The sequence below is a fragment of the Herpailurus yagouaroundi genome, unplaced genomic scaffold (genome assembly GCF_014898765.1).
Source record: "Herpailurus yagouaroundi ecotype Mexico unplaced genomic scaffold, PumYag 160, whole genome shotgun sequence".
Classification (NCBI taxonomy): Eukaryota; Metazoa; Chordata; class Mammalia; order Carnivora; family Felidae; genus Herpailurus; species Herpailurus yagouaroundi.
In genome coordinates, this window is record NW_024412401.1 from 14,287,221 (window position 1) to 14,303,790 (window position 16,570).

A 16,570-nucleotide genomic window follows, 5' to 3' on the forward strand; every position below is an offset into this window, starting at 1 on the left:
AAGGCAGTCCTGAGAGGAAAATACATTGCAATCCAGGCCTATCTCAAGAAACAAGAAAAATCCCAAATACAAAATCTAACAGCACACCTAAAGGAAATAGAAGCAGAACAGCAAAGGCAGCCTAAACCCAGCAGAGGAAGAGAAATAATAAAGATCAGAGCAGAAATAAACAATATAGAATCTAAAAAAACTGTAGAGCAGATCAACGAAACCAAGAGTTGGTTTTTTGAAAAAATAAACAAAATTGACAAACCTCTAGCCAGGCTTCTCAAAAAGAAAAGGGAGATGACCCAAATAGATAAAATCATGAATGAAAATGGAATGATTACAACCAATCCCTCAGAGATACAAACAATTATCAGGGAATACTATGAAAAATTATATGCCAACAAATTGGACAACCTGGAAGAAATGGACAAATTCCATATGCTGTGTTTCTGATGGTAGCAGGGCATGTCAAGACAGGTCTGAACATAAGGAGAATCTGAGGATCTCAGAGAGAGAGCTATCTTCTTAAATAGAGTACTAATATTTTTCCTTTGCTAGAAACTTAAACTGCAGAAAAACACTCCGTTACAACCTACCTTCATTTTCTGCTTAGATAGATATCTGTCCTGCCAGAGGCAATTTGGAAACACGTTTTTTATCTCAGTAGAGGACATTATGCTGATCACTTTAGGTAAAAAGTTTCATTGTCTTCCAAACAATAGTTTGTCAGGAAAAAAAAGCATATTTTCTTTTATTTTTTTTTTTAATTTTTTTTTCAACGTTTATTTATTTTTGGGACAGAGAGAGACAGAGCATGAACGGGGGAGGGGCAGAGAGAGGGAGACACAGAATCGGAAACAGGCTCCAGGCTCCGAGCCATCCGCCCAGAGCCTGACGCGGGGCTCAAACTCACGGACCGCGAGATCGTGCCCTGGCTGAAGTCGGAAGCTTAACCGATTGCGCCACCTAGGCGCCCCGCATATTTTCTTTTAAAAATAACTTAAAATACGAATAATGTTAGGTGAGTTTGTCTTAGCTGGAAGAGAAGACATGTTAAACTGCAACAAATAAAATACTTTTTTTTAATTTTTTTTTTCAACGTTTATTTATTTTTGGGACAGAGAGAGACAGAGCATGAACGGGGGAGGGGCAGAGAGAGAGGGAGACACAGAATCGGAAACGGGCTCCAGGCTCTGAGCCATCAGCCCAGAGCCTGACGCGGGGCTCGAACTCCCGGACCGCGAGATTGTGACCTGGCTGAAGTCGGACACTTAACCGACTGCACCACCCAGGCGCCCCAAAATACTTTTTTTTTTAATAGAAGGAATGGAAGCTCACCGTCTCAAAAGTACTGAATTTAGACTCAAAAGTCATAAAAACCCAGAGTTCACCCTAAGTCCCCTCACTCCAAATACTCATGTCTAAGTTTTGCACCTTCCTCCTCTTTCCTTTCTGTTTGATCTCTTCTGTGCACACTTGTGGTCTTACCTCCATTTCCTCTTGCCCTAGACCTTGGAAGCCTTCTAAAATCCCTTTTTCCATTGTTGCCTCCACCCCCCATTCATCTCTACAGTTCTGTTGATATGATCTATCTGAAACAAATTCCATCAGGTTGCTCTCTTACTTGAAAATGCACTGGCTTACATTGCTTAGAGAATGAAGTTAGAACTTCTTTCTTTGCCACGCCAGGGATCTGGTCTTTGGCCATTTCTATTTTTTCAGTCCTACTATTGAGTGCCCCCCCTCACTCCATGCCAGAAGTAGCTTGCTATTTCCAGCATCTACCAGGCTGTTTAATTCTCTGTATCTTTGCTCAACCTGCTTTGATGATCCCCCACCCCCCATTTTCCTTATAAATATTAATCTTCTAGGCTGAGCTCAATGCCAACTCTCTGTCTCTCTCTGCCTAACCCGCATAGAACTGATTTCTTCCCTCTTCAAGTCTCCTCTATATTTTGTGGAGACTTCTGGACATAGAGACTGTAATATTTTATTGCATTTGTTCACAAGGCCATTTCCCACTTCCAGACTTAATCTAAATGAGATTAAAACTATACCTTATCTAGCCAGTAGTAATGTGCATGTAGCATGCAGTGGACACCCATCTGGAGAGAAGAAAGGAATGGAAAGTCCTGGGATGGAGCCATATGCATGCTAAGAATTCAGACAAGACACGTAATTTCTCTGAGCTTAGTTTTACTCACCTGTAAAATAACCATAGTATTGCCAGCTCTTTCCATTGTGTTTGGAAGAAAACCATTAGAAAAAGCCTCTAAGCACCAGCCCTAGATGCCACATACTCTTTGCTTTCCTCTGGGACTTCATTTCAGGCCTCTATCCCTCTTGTTCCCAGTTTTCCAGAGGAATTTACCTTCTGGTAGTTTACAGAATGTGCCAAACTGTTTTCTCACCCTTCCCAGCCCTCCCTTGCACATGCTGATTCCTCTGAATGAGAGGCACCCCCCTCCCCTGCCAAACTTTGCAGGGCTGCCTGCTTCTCATCAAACATCACCTTCTCAGAGATGCCTTGACTAATCTCTCTGACGTAGGTCTCTCCATGTTATGCCTGGGTATTTTTTTATAGTATTCTTTTTTTTTTTTTTTTTTTTACTCAATACCAGAGTTTATACTTCTTTTAAGTATATGTTTAGGTTTTTTTTTGTTTGTTTGTTTTCGTTTTTTTGCTTGAATTCCTCACTGTAATGTCAACTCCAGGAGAGTGGGCAAAGATGACATTGTTCCTGGTGACTGTTTCATTCCTAGGGCCTGACACATAGCAAGCACTTAATAAATATTTGTTGATGATATATGAACTAATCTCTAAGGTTGATTTTGAAGACCAGGTACAGTTGGTGAGTGAAGTTTATAAACCAAGAGCACTATACAAATAATGTGAAGCATAGTTACTATCATAACCGGAAGAAGCACAGAGAAACAGGGAAAATATGTGCCAACTTCCATTTTCTCAGGAAATGAATATACAGCTGGACAACAAGTAATTACTCATTTCCAAGGGTGAAATCTCAGTCTGAGTGACTAGTCCAGCAAGAGAGAGAGGACTTTTTCATGCCTAGAGGAGGTATTATTTCTTAACATGTTTTCTGCCATAAGCTGACTAGAGTCCTGGGGCTAGAGAAAGTATGCTCATACTTTTGGTGAAGGAGGAAGGTGGTGTGGGCTCTGGGACTCAGGGTCCAGCCAGAGGAGATGTCTCCCCATGTATGGCTCTTTCATATAGATCTACTTGATCTGTTTTTAGTGTGAAAAGACTTCAGTCTGGGCAATTAGTTAAAATAGGGTATATCTCAGTTAGGCAGGTAAAACACCAGCCAGTGCAGGATTGGTAAATAGATGACCAGAAAAGAAGAGATGGGCCATGGTTTTCTCCATGGTTTTCCCAGAAACATACCTTTTCTTTATCTGATTTCCCCTCTCTATACCCTTGCCTATCTGTAGAAAGGGGATAATAATATTTACTTGATAGGGCTATTGTGAGAGATGAATCAGATATGTAAAGAGTTTGGAATGTTCTAGCATGTAGTAAGCTCTTAAAAAGTGCTATTTTTATTGTCAACAGCCCATCATTTCTTATAAACATGAATCAGGACTCAATTTTTCCCACCTACGGAGAGTAGGAATAACACAGTAGGTTCTCAGATGTCACCTAACTGCCAAACACATTAGCCCCAGAATATAACCAGGGACCAGGGACCCTAAAAAACGGTGCTCCTATTTATCAGGTCAAAACCATCTTCCTCTGGTCATTCTCCCTCATGGCTGTTGTATCAGAAGCAGGAAGATGATACATTTTTGGATTATTTTCCCTAAGGCTCAGAGAGCTCTAATGATAATGAACTCACTATTTCATAGGACATAGAAGTATAGTTTAATAAATCATAATATTCTTCTGATTAGATTATTTTATCAGTTTAAAGTTATTTTTAATTTTTAATTTTACGCTTCAGAAAAGTTGTAAAAATAGTACTGATATTTCTTATGTACTTTTCACCCAGCTTCCTCTACAGTTAGTCTTATTATCACAGTACGATGGTCAAAATGGAGAATGTAACCTTCGCACAATAATATTAACCCAAGTACAAATTTTATTTTGATATTAGCAGGTTCTCCACTAATGTCCTTTTTCTGTTCTAGGATTCTGTCTCAGGTCTCACTGCATTTGGTTGTCATGTCTGCTTAGTTTCCTCCACTCTACAACTGTTTTTCTCTTTCCCTGTCTTTCATGAACTTGATACTTCTGAAAAGTTCTGGTCAGCTGTTATTGTGAAGACTTAACCCTCAATTTGGTTTTATCTGGTGTTTTTCCCTTGACTAGATTGAGGGTATGCATTACCAAGAAGAATAACACAGTGATGAGCCCTTCTCAGAGCCAGATGTGTTATCACTGGTGGTGTGAACTTTGGTTACTTGGTTCAGGTGGCAGCTGCCAGGTGTCTCAAGTGTTATTATTTTCCCCTTTGTAATCAATCGATATCTTGGGCAGAGATACTTTATACTATGAAAATGACTTGTTTCTTCTCCAACTTTCATCCACCATTTTAGCATTCATCTGTGGATCTTGCCTGCAACAAGTTGTAGTGTTTTAAGAGTGATTTTCTATTCCCTCATTTCCCACGCCCTCACATTTATTAATTAGAATTCATTTGAAGAGAGAGCTATCTTTTTTCCATTTACTTATTTATTCAATTAGTTATATCAGTATAGATGCATGTATATTAACTTGCTTTATTCTATGAGATATAATACGATGCTATCATTTTTTTGTTTGTTTGTTTTTGTTGCTCACGTTGTTCTACTTTTGGTCATCGTAAGCTCTTTCAGGTTGGCTCCTGTGGCCTTTCCACATCCTCCCATCCTTATTTTTTTTAAATTTATGTATGTATGTATGTATGAATGTATGTGATCTCTACACCCAATGTGGGGCTTGAACTCATGACCCTGAGATCAAGAATCGCATGCTCTACTGACTGAGCCAGCTAGGTGCTCCTCTCCCATCCTTTTTTTGAGCATTTCTTTACTTTTTAGAATTTTAAGATGCTCCAGACTCATCTTGTATTTTCCTAGCCTCAGGCTTGGAATTAACCACTTCTTCCAAGAAACCCTTTGGTTCCTTTTTTTTTTTTTTTTTTTTTGGAGAATGGCTTTTAGAAACTAAGATCTGAGCAGTAGGTGTGTTCATTGCTGCTAGGGTGTCATTGTTCTTCCTTCTTTCCTTATTTGTGACTTCTTTCCTGAGCGTGAGAAACTTGGTCCTTGTTATCTACAATATATTTACTTACTTTGTTTAACCCCTAGTAAAAGAGAAAGTGGTTCCAGAATTGCTGTCCCAGTCTCCAGAGAAACAAATTTGCTGTGAACTCATAGTTCACACAATTTTTTAAAATTCATAATATAATTCTGTGCTAAATCATACTCCCTACGTGCATGGTGATCATTATGATTTTTGGCTTCTGTTGTTTCCAAGAGAAGAAAACCTTTGCAAGAAGTACTCTCATACACAAACTAGAAGGTGCTTTACCTACTTCATTCCATTTCCTAAAAACTTCAAAAAATATTATTTGTATCTAGTAGGTATTGTTTGCAAGTTAAGATCCAAAACCTTGCATTTAATGCATAGTTTATTTATATTTTCATGCTTCACTGTTTGGATAAGTATATAGTTCTAATTAAAAAGTAAGAGATGACACATAATTTCCTTATTTTTTTTTAAGTCAGGAACAGTAATATTGTTCCCGGAATATGAAGATACAAGTCTGCTCTGGGGTCATGACAGCTGTACTTGAGATTCAGGTGCTCACATGAACAGACTAAGTAAGTAACAGTTCTTACAGAATGATATGTGAATGAACGCAATCCCCATTTGTGGCATGTGCTTGTATGAATGCATGCACACGTATGTACAGGCACACACAGGTGCATGTACACGTATATGTGGGTACACATATAGTCCAGGCTGAGGGCTCATTTTCCAAATCAGTTTTCTCATCTAGTGAATGGAAGAAATATGTTCTTGATATTTGCTTTCTATTTTAACCCTTTGGAGTTCTCTTTTGCAATTGTGTTCAAAAACAGCTTACACGTTACTCAAGATGATAAGTTACTTTTACCTTATAGTCACATCTTATATGATGATACTATTGATATTATCCAGTTTGATCTTTTTATTTATCACTCTTGGCTCTGAATAACTTTTGGCTATTTCAAATATGCTTCTTAAGGGTAAAAAGTGTTCAGCCCTTAAAGAATGAAATTTTGAGGATGTTAAGAATGTGTCCCAAGGATGATAGTGACCCCAAAGAGGACTCCCCCCAGCCTAGACTGCTTCTCTCCTCTAACACAAGTTGTGAAGCAATTGTAGCATTGTTAAAATAACTAGTCATCTCAAAAAGGTGCAGAATACTTAATATCCTTGATAACATTTTTCTGAGTTGATTAAAAATCCTGTACTCTTGGGGCACCTGGGTGGCTCAGTTGGTTGAACATCCGACTCTAGACTGCAGCCCAGGTCATGATCCCAGGGTCATGGGATCGAGCCCTGTATCAGGCTCCTCACTGAGCAAGGAGTCTGCTCAAGATTCTACCCCCCCCCCCCACTCTCTCTAAAATAATAATAATAATAAAGATCCCATACTCTTGTTTCAGTTTCACGTTTAGAGAAATGGGAGTCCCAAAAGAATAAAAGCATATACCTCTAACAGCAAGCCAGTGATATACCATTCTGTATTACCAACGAGTCTGTCACTCCTTCGCTCCTTCCATCCCTGATCCACAATCCCTCAAAGACTTGATGACAAGGCAACGATAGGAGGTTGTGATTCGGTGGGATGCATACTAGACTGGAATCAGAAGACATGGTTAGGAATCCAGGTGTCGATCAGATGAGGCAGTAGCTTTGAAATCATTTGAATGATATCAAGCACCCACAGGTTGATTGTGAATCTGAAATTAAGAAGCTAAAGCTTCAAAAGTCATGGCTTACTGGGGCGCCTGGGTGGCGCAGTCGGTTAAGCGTCCGACTTCAGCCAGGTCACGATCTCGCGGTCCGCGAGTTCGAGCCCCGCGTGGGGCTCTGGGCTGATGGCTTGGAGCCTGGAGCCTGTTTCCGATTCTGTGTCTCCCTCTCTCTCTGCCCCTCCCCCGTTCATGCTCTGTCTCTCTCTGTCCCAAAAATAAAATAAAACGTTCAAAAAAAAAATTTTAGAAAAAAAAGTCAAGGCTTACTATATTTTATATGAACTATTTAATAATGGGATAAAAAATATGCTAAAAGAGATCAGGCTTTTAATAACCCAATATAGTGGATCTCTTAATTCTTAATAAAAAAGTATAAAAAGATGAAATAATCTAGCCTGTAATCATTCTGCCAAGTCATGAGGTGTAAGCAGGTAATTTTAGAATGTTCTATAACTGTACTTTAAACCACAGATTGCATTAAAAGTCAGGGTAGTAATTTTTCAGGTCTCCTACGGCAGGATTTATTTTCTTAATATAGAAATGTTCAATTCATCATTTAAGACTTTTTATATAGGTTAGACCTCTTCTCCATGCCCTCAAATTTCTTTACTTCCATCTACCCATGCTTGTCCACAGCATATATACACTGTACTTATGTGTGCATGTTCACTTACACACACACACACACACACACACACACACACACACACTCCTCAGTACAGGCAAATTAAAGCTAAGTGGGCATAATTGGCCACCGCTTGCCTTATAATTTAGATTTCAGAAAAAAAAAAACCACCTCTCTCCTGTTTTTCTCCTTTTGAGCAAACTATGGAGAAATGTATTAGCATCCTTACATTTCTTGGCCTCATGCACTCCCTTTCTTCCCTTGCATGTGAACCTCATGGTCTTGCCAAGGTTTTCTAATATTGGCATGTCAAATGCAGATTACAAGCCTCCACAGGCTGGGTTCACACTGGCCTCTTGGCTTTTTACAGAACCTTACATAGCCTTGTCGCTAGCTTGATGTTAAAGCAAATAATGCTAGCATCCTTAGTAAGGCCTTTGCACTGAACACCATGGAAATTCGACCACAATAAACATGCTGAGAATAAAATCAGGCCCTGCTGTAATTATTAGGTCAGAGGCAGGTAAGTGCAATTATTTCTTTACTGAACAAAGGCAGGTGGGGAGTAACTGGTTCTGCAATGAGAGGGCAAGGTGTGCGAGGGCTGGGGATGTTCAATCTGTAAGCCCACATGCGTTCAACACCCACATAGTGCTTCCTATATATTTTTCCTCTCTATGCTATTCTTTTTCTTTGTTTTTAAAAGCAGTTCTAAATTGCATAGCATTTTTTCCCCCTTCTCACAATTCTTTCTGTGCTTACAGGCAAGGACAGTAAATTAAGCATATCTAAGGATTTAATGCTCAGAATCACCTTGGATAATTGGCTTAAGGGGTTGAAGCACGATTTTCCCTGTGTCTCCTTGTCTTAATGCTACTTCTCCTCCGAGGGTACATCTGTCAATAATTGATGGAGCTTTCTTGGGTAAATGAGCTGTTGCTTGGGACATTATAAATCATATTTGGAATCAAGTTTGTTTTCAAGCTGCTTTTAAAGTCTCAGTGCTGTGCTAACTGAATAGAAAATGCTAAATGTTTGTGGGAGTAGTACAAGCCCTCGAGTGTTAAAGGCACGAGCTGGATTTAAGAGAACAAATGGAATTTATACCCTCTAAGGGAACCAGAACACATCTATTTTATCAGAAAAAATGTGGAGATTTGGCAAGGTACTTCTAGAAGGACACTGCCTGAGTACCTGCTGTGTGCTGGGCACTGTGATCTGTGAGTCACTTTGGGTACCTGAGTTAATCCTCAAAAGACTCACCCGGCAGGTATTACGAGGACTCTTCTAGAGATGAAGCAACAGAGGCTCAGGAAGGTTGATTACCTCCTCAGTGCATGCAGGGAGCATGTGGTGGACTTGTAATTGGAATCAGTCGGACTGTGAAGTCCTTGCTGTCCTCACTCCATGCTCTGTGACATGGTCTTCAGTCTTTGTTTGGTAGTATCCTGGTGTTTTTCATGTGTTTGGTGTTGAAACAGGCCAATGGCCCCTGTCACCAAACCTCTTGCAAGTCTCCCAGCTCTTCCAACCAGTGCCTTTTATCTTCACTTTTATCTGTTTGGTATTAGAGGGCTTCAGCATGAAATATTGATAAAAAGGTCCTTCTGGTAGAAGAAATTTGAAAACTACAGCTGCATGAGAACAGTAAAAGTCTATCTCATACAGTGAAGACATTAGTATAGGTAAGAGCATGTCTGATAGGTAAGAAGTTGGGCAATATTTTGCTTCCCTCTCTGCCTCAACCTACACACCCAGACAACATCCTAGAACATCCCTACTGTAAGCCTGGCTTCAGGATGAGAGCTAAGCTCAGACTCAAGAGTCCTGGGTTTTCATCTTGCTCAGTCTACTGTGTGCTGTGATTTTCCCGTCTGTTTCCACATTTATGGCTAGAGACAATACTCCTTGTTCCACCAACCTCAGAGCCTCGTTGTGATGATTGAAGGTGAAGGAAGACTGATAGCTAGAATGTAAGGTATTGTTACTATTGCATTTTTTGTTTTTTAGTTATCCATCTGAATCTTTAGTTAAGCTTTCAAAGGCAATATGCTAAAAGTTGAGGGTGTTTTAGCATGAGACAGATGGAGATGTAAAAGGGATACAATTTTTTAAAAGCTCATTCAGAACAATTATTTGAGAGACAATGGTTTATTAAGTTCATAATATCTGCCTTTGAGTTTTAGTTATTTGCAATTTTGGCTGCTGTTAATTTTCAGACTTTCTAGTGAAAAGATACGATAATGAATCACTTTGCTTTTTTTCTCTTTCCTAACTGTCAGGGCAAGTAGACACTAGATTTGAAGGATGAGATGTCTGGTACGAGACCCAAATTACTATCTGACTCATGCTGACTGAGATAAGGAGGAGCTGTTTCCTGAAAGTCTCTGTCTTTCATTCTTTCTTCCTCCCCCTCCTCCTTCTTTTCTTCCCTACTTTCCAGCAAACCCTTATTAGATACCAACTGTCTGCATATGTGAATAGAGTATAGTCTCTGTTCCAAAGATACTCAGGCCAACATCTAAATAAATACACACTTCACTGTGATCAGATACCAGGTCTGCCTTCCCCTTACAGGACACCATTGCAAACACTGCTGGGAGCCCTGAGGCCCAGATGCCCTGTGGGCTTGGGGAGGTCTGACAAGGTCTCTTGGTGAGTGGTTAGCTATTGACAGCATGGATGATTTCATCGCCACATTTCTTTCGCTTCTTTGTTTCTAGCCTACTTGAAACCTGATTATTCTCTTGGCTTTGTAATACACAAGGATGCTCCTCTGCTGGAATCCTGGGAACTTTATATATTTTATGCTCTCTTTCTTGGTTATCTTAGCTACCCCTGGTTTTGACCTAAGATCTGAAATGTGTAGTACTTCCATGATTCTCCTTCTTCCCCTTTTCCTTCCAAGACACTCCTTCTCTCCCTTGTCTCCTGCTTTTATCTCTTTCTCCTCTTTCCTTCTACCACCCCTTGCTTTGGGAGATTAGAGGTAAGAAAGTTAGATTAGTTATGGGAGACCTGAGGAGAATGTATGGAGACAATTGCGAAGAAAACAGAATTGAGAACCAGTAGTTTAATATTTTAATCTTTTTTTCCACTCTTCACTGAATCCTCTTCAGATTTTCTGGAACTTTCTCGAATTTGATTTTCAGTTATTTTGGCTCAGCAAAGGAGCAAATATTTTCTAAGTAGTGCCTGTGGGGGCAAGCTTTTCTTTTTACAGACAAGACTCCAATTGATAGTGCTGGGCTATGCAATTAATGTCACTTGGCACAACTGAACCTATTTCTTAAGGATTCTGTGTTTTGAAGGCATTCAGTGTCTGCCATTTTAGGACAATGGCTTCAACAGGCACTTCTCCCTGTAGCAGAGGCCAGATTTGGAGTGCACGAAGATGGAAAGGTTTGTTTGCTATGCATTAAAATGAGAATTAAATTACAGAGAAGGAGCCTCTTCTCTGTCCAGCCACATACCTAACTAAGCTCACTTTTCCCTGCAGAACTATTTTTCTTTCTTGAATGCAGCTAGTGAGGCCCATGCTGTCATAGCAGGTCTGGCTCAGGAGGAACATGTCCGAGGGTCTCAGATGGGTCTGCTGCAGTCTGTCAACTGCCACAATCAGAAGCTCACAATCTTTGGGGCCAGGCTGCCCTGGTTCAATCCTGGTTCTGTCATTGATTGTGAGCTTGGACAAGTGACTAATCTCTCTAAACTGTTTTTTTGTTTTCTTTTTTAATCTGTAAAATGGGACAAATAAAAATGATTTTTGTCTCCTGGATTGTGTGAGGAGTAACTGAGATAATGATAGCTTTATCTAATCCATGATAATGATAATACCTGGCAATTATTATAGTACTTAAGTTCCAACAGAAATCAGTGATGAGAGTTAGGACCCTGAATGAAGAAAAACTTTTTCTAATTCACCTAAGGTTAAGTGTTTGTCCAGGTGAATTTGTGTAACTCTTTTAGTGTTTGCTTATCTTAGAATATTGCTAGATGCTCACACAAGCTGACATTGAGTCAGACACTTACATGACTGTTTTAACTTCAGTATCTCATTTAATCTTCCTCGAAACTCTGCAAGGTAGATGAAAGTATCCCTGTAGCAAAGATGAGACTAGTGAGTCTTGGAAATGTTAGATAATTTGTCTGAGGGTTTCATACCTGGGTCTGTCTGTGCTAAAGCCCGTGCTCACCTACCACACCATGGCTTTGGCTCCACTGGTTTTTCTCACCAGGTAGCTTGTTTTTCTGAGATTGTCCACCATTTCCACACTAGACTTTGAAATGTCCCCTTTTCTTCCCCATGGAGCACATACTCAAAATTCTGTGTTTTACTCACTCCTGTGTCTTCTGAATATTCAGGGATCACATCCTCCTGGCTCTTCTTTGCCCATGGAACGTGACTTTTGCAGATCTAGACCTATCCTTTCTCTAAGGTTGGACTCAGAACCTATCTTCTCTAAGAAACATCCATCCTGTGGTTAAGATGCATACTCAACCTAGTGCCACATTGATCTCCCCTTTTGTGAATTCTTCTCTGTGTGTTTTAAACAGTATAATATTGTATAGCATTTAGTAATTCTTACTTGAAATGGTAATCATCATCATCACTACATTTATTGAACACTAGTTGTTGCTAAACTCTTTACAAGCATTATCTCACTTAATCTTGTGAGAACCTTACTAGTTAGGTTCATCTATTTTTTCCTCACTTTGTGGATGAGGAAGTTGAGATTTTGAGAAGTTAAGTGACAGGCTTAAGGCACAGGCTTAAAGCGCTGATGGAACCAGTAGTCAAATATTCCCACCCTGGAGCCCAATCTCTTATTTACTATGTTTGCCATCCACTATATTATTATTATTTTTAGTGTATTTATTTAGTTTGAGAGAGAGAGAGAGAAAGTGAGCATGAGCAGGGGAGGGGCAGAGGGAGAGGAAAGACAGAATACCAGGTGGGTACTTCACTCTCAGCATGGAGCCCAATGTGGAGCTTGATCCCACAAACCATGAAATCATGACCTGAGCTGAAACCAAGAATCGGACACTTAACCAACTGAGCCACCCAGGTGCCCCTGCCATACACTTTAGTCCTGTGTTCTCAAATGCAATGTGAGCTATAGCCCCTAGAGTTAATCCTGTAGTGCCAAGGCACTTAACAAAGGGAGTTTTACTGATTGATTCGTTCAGTGGAAATTTTTAATGCGTATACTGTGCTTGTCATTGAGGATGGTACAAAAGGCCAATTCTAATCCTCACCTGACTGTCTTCACAGGGCATATCAAACCACTCAGTCCATAGAAAGTACTTCAACATCCCTCTGATCTATAGAATGAGGGACGGGGAGCTATTGACCTATAATCAAAAGCAGGTCACAGATCAATGTGTGGGTGTCCAATACCTTGAATTGATGATATTCGGTTCCACTACTCCATTTCTGGCAGCCAGTTGGATCCATTGATCACATTTACCTTCATTACTTTTGAGAGGAAGCCTTTCAGTTTCTTCCATGTCTGAAGAGAAATGCATGCAACTATTTTCTTGAAAAGATGAAGTGTGCAAGAAAAAGAAGATTGTTAACAATGACAATAAGGAGATCAAGGAAATTGCAGTGTAACCTGATTTTCTGCAAGTAAAATTCACACCATCATAGCAATGGCTGCATTGTTTACCATATGTCAGGCACTGCTCTCAACACCTTGTATTTAGCTTATTTAATCCTGGTAGCAACCCTATGAGGTAGAAATAGTATCTTCACATTATTACAGATTTATAAATAGTCTTAGGTTAAAGAGTGTGTCCAGGTTCACAAAGGGCCATGAGTCATCACTTGGTCAGTCTGACACCAGCGGCCAAATTCTAACCACTTTATTGTACTTTCTACCAAAGTACCAGGCTGGAGAAGATGGGGGAGGGGTAACTTTTTCTTACAGTTCTTGCTGAGGAAGGGGACAAGAAAGGTAACAGAAAGAGAAAGAAGCCACTTAACATTTGTTGAACTCCAGGCACTGTAGAGGCACTTTATATAACGAAAACTCTGTAAGATCAGAATTCTCTCTTCATTGTAGAGATAAGAAAACTGAGCTTCAGAGGTTAAATGACTTTCTCAATGTCATTCTCTCTTTTTTTTTTAAGTAGGCTCCACCCCCAGTGTGGAGCCCATCATGGGGCTTGAACTCACAACCCCAAGATCAAGACCTGAGCTAAGATCAAGAGTTGGTTGTTTAACCAACTGAGCTGCCCAGGTACCCCTCTCAATGTCATTCTCTTGGCAAGTATAGAGTTCAGTTTTGAATCAGCCTGAGCTCTTTCTGTCACCCTGAAGGTAAATTTAAATAGAAGACCCTTCTTGTTCTATAACATATCTGTGATCCATGGAAACATCTAAATTCTAAACTATTTTCCTTTTGACAAACAGCTTGTGTTTTGGAACTCTATTTTTATAGTCCTAATTAAGAAATCATATTTGCTACAAAGCAGATTTAGTGAAAATTTGAGTGACATGGTAGAATAAAAGGTCACTTACTAGATCAGGGTTGAAAGATGGAGCTTTTCAGGGTTTTGTGTCCTGTTCTTAACTCTTTCATCAACTAATTATACGGAGGTGTGAAAAAAACATTTTATCTTCCTCGGGTTTAGTTTCTCCAGTAGAAAAGCTGGGTAAGATGGTTTCAATGTCCTTTACGACCATAGAATTCTGTGATTGTTTGAAGACCAAACTGCAGAGAGTTCAAGCTTTGGAAATGCCCATGAGGGGATCACTTCTATTTCTCAGTCCCTCCACACCTTTGAATACTTGATGAAGGCCCTTGTATCTCTTGGATTATTACCACAGTCTCTTAGTTGGTTTTTAGGTTTGCTGTCTTGCTCCAGCACCCAAAACAAATATCCTATTTGAAACATTCTCATTTTATATAAGATGAAATAACCCATTGAAAAAATGTTGAACTATCATGAAGCTCTTTGCCTACTCAATCAATGAGGATTGAGATACAGGACAAGATACAGGGAGATACAGGACAAATACTGGAATCTGTACTAGCTCTCACCTCAAACATTTTACTAATTATATGTCCACATCTAAAGCACAGATTTGACCAGGTCATTTCCCTGCTTAAAATCCTTTAATGGCTCCATCCGTACGATTGTATCTAAGTTCTTCTCTCCCTCTCCTCTTTGTCTTGTCCTTCTTGCCTAGCACACCTTGGATACACTGTGCTGTTTCTCACCTCTTTGCCTGTGTACTTTGTGTGGCATGCCTGGCCACCCAGCCGGTTCTTCTTCATCCATTATGTCTCATCTCTAATGCCATTTCCCTTAGACTAGGTGGGTGCCATGCCTTGATCTATAGGTAATACAGTTGCCTCTGTTTATGTTGAAAATATCTGTTATCTGTTTCTCTTAACAAATTGGGAGCCTTTTAAAGGAACTAGGTCTGTATTTTACTTACCTCTGAATTCCTGGTGCCGTCATGGTCTCTGGCATACAGTAGGTGCTCAATAAATGTTTACTAAATAAATGAATATGTTGACCCCTCAGTGATAAAGAAATACCAGTTTGTAATTGCTAAGATATTCTTTATATGCAACTGAAATTTCCTTCTCCAGTGGCCCAAATTTTGACCCATGGAGTTATTCAGAACAATTCCCTTTCTTTCACCACAATACAACCTTTTAAGTATTTTAATTTGGTTAAATCTTCTGTTCTCTAGACTGAATATCCTTAGTTCTTCCATGTGTCTTCTTATGTCGAGATTGTACACTCCCTCACCATCCTTCCTGGCCTTCCTTGCTTGTGTTTCAGTTGTGCCTCTTAAACTGATATGCCCAGATCAGAACTCAAGGTTCTAGTAATTATTTCAAATAGCAAGCAGCCCCAGGAGGATAATCCTCTCTTCTGCCCTGTTTACTAAACTTAAAAGTTACCTATAAGTTGTATAAGGTAGCAGATGACTTTAGTAATATAATACATATAATAAAATATGCATATAACAAAGTATATTAGTGTATTTAAAATATAATAAAAATATATAACAAAAAATCCAAAAGCACTTTGTGCTTTATTTTAGGAATCTCTTACAATAACACTGCAGGGGAGAGGAGGACTGAGTACCACTGTTATTCTGTTCGTTTTACAGATGAGGAAACTCAGAGTGGAGAGAGGGTTATGTTATTTTTTGGAAGGCATAATAAGAAAGTGAGTGTGGAGACATGACTGGACCCTGGACTGACTTGTTTAGAGCAAGTCCCATGTTCTAAACCATCAGCTATACACCAATGCCGCATATGCCCTCTGTGAACTTTCCAAGTGTAGAATATACTTGTGTCTAAGGTGAAGATGATACTAATTTGTATCATGCTCTCAAAGGAGTCCTTGTCTCCAAAGAGGTTCTTAAATCTCTGCATTAAAGGCAGACTGACCTTGAGCTTGTAGCCATTTTAAACACCAAGTTTGTTTTCCTGCATACCGTTCTTAAATATCTTCCCTCAGCTAGTGTACCTGGTTTCCCGGATTTACCTTAAGCACGGTAGAACACTTATCCCTGCAGAATTTCGTCTTGGTAGTTCCGTCTGTTTCAAGGTCATTTCTCTCCATTATTGTACCTCTGTTAACGTACTTGCTATGTCCTTAAATAATCTAATGAGCATTCTTTCTTGATCATTATCTAAGTCATTGCTGGTAATGAAGGCTGGCCCAGGAGAGGGTAATAGCTATGAAAATGGATTTCAAAGCCTGTGTCTCTCTGTATATATTTATCTCTTGACGTTGTTTCTCCAGAGTGAGAATGTTGATGTTTAGATAAGCTGTTGCTCTCAACCACTGACAGCCTTGCTGTGTCCCTGATTCAGGATTTCTGAGAGGCTTAGTTTCACAGTAGAGGTGAGGCTTAGTTTCACAGTATGGCATTTCCTCTCCACCTTCTTTAGTACTCTTGTATTCTATGGGCTTTCCAATTAACTGGGACTTGTTTTCTTCTTATACCAC

At 39.7% G+C, this 16,570-nt stretch overlaps 1 long non-coding RNA gene across 1 annotated transcript in view; it reads right to left on the reverse strand.

The window, feature by feature from the left end:
* Positions 1-8,960, reverse strand: part of LOC121034406 (uncharacterized) — an 18,399-nt gene extending 9,439 nt beyond the window's left edge. Inside the window, exons 1-2 of the long non-coding RNA XR_005792414.1 lie at positions 8,849-8,960; positions 6,721-6,842 (exon numbers count right to left, since the gene is read on the reverse strand). This is a non-coding gene — a long non-coding RNA (uncharacterized LOC121034406). The remainder of the gene's footprint in view (positions 1-6,720; positions 6,843-8,848) is intronic.
* Positions 8,961-16,570: the final 7,610 nt, after the last annotated feature.